The sequence below is a fragment of the Pteropus vampyrus genome, unplaced genomic scaffold (genome assembly GCF_000151845.1).
Source record: "Pteropus vampyrus isolate Shadow unplaced genomic scaffold, Pvam_2.0 Scaffold93, whole genome shotgun sequence".
Taxonomy (NCBI): Eukaryota; Metazoa; Chordata; class Mammalia; order Chiroptera; family Pteropodidae; genus Pteropus; species Pteropus vampyrus.
Window position 1 is genome coordinate 564,019 of NW_011888874.1, and position 4,039 is coordinate 568,057.

General features: G+C 45.6%; 1 protein-coding gene across 1 annotated transcript in view; it reads left to right on the forward strand.

The window, feature by feature from the left end:
• Window positions 1-4,039, forward strand: part of DNER (delta/notch like EGF repeat containing) — a 177,785-nt gene that overhangs the window by 61,441 nt on the left and 112,305 nt on the right. The gene's annotated exons all lie outside the window — the stretch shown is intronic.

Consider the following 4,039-nt stretch of genomic DNA (forward strand, 5'->3'; position numbering starts at 1 on the left):
AGAAGGCTAAATTCTGTGTGCGTGTAAGAACACGCCAGGCCGATCGGACCCTTCAGTTATAGCTCACCTGTGCGCAATCGCATGAAAATGTGGGCTGTGGTTACTGCTTTTAATCCAGGTGTGAGTATCTGTCCACTGTAGTTTCAGACCTGAGTAACTACCCGGTCTGGTTCTCATGACCTAGGAGCTGGGGTAATAGGTCCTCAGTCCAGGATTACTGGGACGAGGTAACTGTGGCTTCCATCTCCACTGATTTAGGGTCAATGCATTTGGGGCGATGAGACAGATGCCTGGGGTCAGAATGTGGTCAGTGCTGTGTTGTTACATGACTTAGTTGGGCCACACTGCCTCCTTTCCTAAAGTCTGCTTAGAGCAAATAAGCTCTTGGTCAAGGAGGCACAGAAAGCACTTCCTGGACAATTGCGCCTGAAGCTCCTGCGTTAACTAGGAGGAAAAGATTCCAGAACTTTTTAATGTTAGGAAACAGACTCTACTTCTTGATGCTACAAGTGCACGGAGAGTTAGTTTAGAGCGGTCTACATTGTTTACACACAGGCTCTGTAAGCAGGAATTGTTCTCTCCCCACCAAGGCCTGAGCTGGGTGTGCCTCGCCTGTGACCCCAGCATGCTGAGGAAGCTGAGACGCAGCCAAGCCTTCCCTTGGGGTAAGAATGGCTGAGGCTTCTCTTCAAGAAGATTCAGTTGTTCAGTGAAATATGCTTGGCTACGTGATTCATCTCGTGGAGTCATGGGACTCTTGTCGGTCCCTGAGGACCAGCAGAGCTTTTCCTGGCACTTGGATATGAAATAAATTTCTGGAGTGGAGCTTCCTGTATTGGGACTTGGTGACGTGCAGACAGTGTTCTCCAAAGCATCCCTGTGGTCAGTGCAACAGCAGATTCCATAATGGGCAGCCAGACACAGGGCGTTGAAATGGGATTCTGATGTTCCAAAGTTTTACTTTTCCTTTCTCGGGACTTAGCCAGGCTCAAAATAAAAGCAACAGGTTTCTTATAATGGACTATTTCAAACATGTCGGCATCACTTAGTTTCAACAATTACCAACTCATTAGCCAGCGTTTTGACCTTGCGGATGTTCAGACATTTAATGACAAATAGTCCGTTTGTCGTTTGGAACCAGGCTGGCCCATGGTGGACATTGAAATTGGCCTGGAGAGTCCTTTAACCAGGAGTGGTTTAAATAATCTCCTTTCCATTTAAGGGCCCATTCGTCACCTTTTTTGCTTGGGATTGTCCTCCTAATCCTTGCTCAAGTACCCTTTTTAGTATGAACGTGTTGTTGAAGAATATGTAAGTGGCTCCAATGCTATCCTAACAAAACACAAGAACATTGGAGGTAGAAGGGAAGTAGGAAAGGAGTGTGGTAACCTGCATAGGACCCTCCTGCAAGTCTCCTTGTACGCAGCCTATCACAAATTCAGCTTAATTCAGTGAACATGCAAATGCTATTATGCACGAGCAGCTGAAGTCCCAGATATCAAAGACCTCCAGTTTTGGTGGAGAGTCACCCAGTCTAAGTTTCCAGGTCTGTTCATGAATGACTAGGCGCTTTATGTAGAAGAGGTGCTTTCAGCCCTCGGGAAGAATATTTTTACTCCATTTTGACTTCTTATTTGAACAAATTTGGTGTTCTTTTTAAGGCGAAGGGAAATTAGAATCAGTGAACCAAAAGAACAGTATATGATGCTCATAAGGAAGACAGCCAGGCCACAAGAGAGGAGGTAGAAAAATAACAGGAATTTGGAGCGGGATCTAAAATACTACGGTTGTTGGGGGTTATTTTCTCTACTTAATTTTTCCCCATCGCATTTATCACCTAATTTACTACCTTATTTACTTGTTTATTTTATTAACGTCAGTCACCCCACTGGAACATAATCTCCGTGAGAGGGTCTGGTTCACTTTTGTGTTTCCAGCTCCTGGAACGGTGCCCACGTGCATCTGTGGTAAGCATGGACCATCACGGCGATGATGAGATAATATGCAGCCGAGAGCAGAAAAGGCTTTAGAGCCTAATGATATGGGTTGAAGCTTTGGCCTTATACTTGCCAGCTGGAGTAACACCTTAAACAATTTATCTGACCTCTCTGTCAAATCTCTTCTCAGCTCCTAAAATGGATCTGATAATACCCACCTGACATACGTGGTAAAGATTAATGAGATAATTCGATGTAAGCCAGCTAAGAAGGTAGATTAGAATGGATACATTCTGATTCTTAAAGGCAGAAATAAAGCTCCTTAGGCTTTGTTCTTGATAATTAGGCTTTAATGAGAGGTGACAATTAGAGAATGGGACAGACAAAGTAAGTCGGGGCCAGATTGTCAAGGGCCTTGTGTGCCACGGAAGGGGGTTAGATCATTTAGTCATATATTTGGCTGTGTATTTCATACGGCGTCGAAATATAAACACATCAAACAAAAGTCAGAGTCAGAGAAGATATAAATTTGAAAGCAACATCCCAGCTAGAAAGGGTAAATAGTCGTACAGTTCTCGGAGCCCTAGACAGGTGTGGAAGTGGAACCGCCGGGAGACTCTGAGCCTGCGGCAGCCAAATCAGATAGGAAAGAGGAAAGGGCAGTCACGTGATCTGCACCGTTCTCGAGGACAAAACGTCAGTTCCCAGGACTAGCAAAATTTTTACTGGCACTTAAATGAGTGAATTTTCTTGGAGGGAGCTTTGTAAACGGGACCCGAAAAGATGTAGGTATGTCATGTTCTCAATCACATCTGCAGAGTAAACGTCAAAGAAGGTTTAACAGGGATGTTTGCTGATAGGACCCCTCGATATTTAGTTGAGACCATAAGGTGAACTAGCAACTCAGTGAAAGCGATTCACTTCCAACTCAGTGAAAGAGAGAGGAAGAGCGGGCAGGAGAATATAGTCTTGGATGCAGTTTTCTGGTGGATGGGTTTCATTTAGGTGTAAAGCAAAACCTTGGCTTGCCGCCCACCATCACTCCCTAACTACTCACATCGATTTACATTTCTTTGCAGTGCTTTCCACTGTGTGGCAGGATATTACGTATTTCTTTGTTGTCACGCTAGGATATAAACTAGAATATAAGCTCCATGAGAACACGGACAGCCTCCTTCTGTCCTTTACCTCATCCCTGATACAATATTGCTTGGCATGTGGCAGGGTTCAAAAACTTTGTCGAATGAGTGGGATTAAGGAATGAGAGTTGGACAATACCCAGTTAAATGGCCTGTTATGCTATAATGCTGTATAAAGATACCACTTATACTTGGAAGGTCTCCACGGTAGTGGTAACATCATAATATAAGAACTGAAGCACTAACTAACTTTGCCTGAGTAAATAGGCATCAGCTTCCGCTTTAGGGTGGCCGTGGGATCACTTACAGTCAGGGTTAGGGTGTGATCAGAATCAAATAAATTATAGTAATGGAACAAGGTAATGTGATATAGTGCAACATTACCATGTATAATACAATTTTGGGTCCTTTTCGGCACATGAACTGTCGTTTCCAAAGTTTCAGACCAAGTCGAAATCCTTACGGGGGCTTATAAAGCTCCACGTCAGGGTCTTCGGCCTGAGCACGGTTAGCATTTGTGCCCGAAAATTCCTTGTTCTAGGGCCTGCCCTGCGCATTGTAGGGTATTCAGCAGCTTCCCTCCTCTCTACGCACTAGATGCCTGTAGCAAGCCCCCAGTCGTGACAACTGGAAATGTCTCCAGACATTGCCGAGTGTCCGCTGGGGACATTGGTCCTCCACTGAGGACCTCTGCCCTGCCCGATCTGACCCCTGTTGACGTCCCACTGCTCTTCCTGTCATTTGCTCTACTTCGGCCACACTAGCCTTCCGGCTTGTTCTCGGCCGGGCCAGGCCGGGCTCCACCTTGGTGCCTTTTCAGTGTCTGTTCCCTTTACCTAGGAACCTTTCCTCAGACTCCTCCACGACTCACTCCGTCACCTCGGTCATGTCACCTTCTCAGCATGCCCTAAGTGACCACTCCCTGCTTCTCTCCCCCTTCCCTTTTTAATTTTTCCCCAAGGC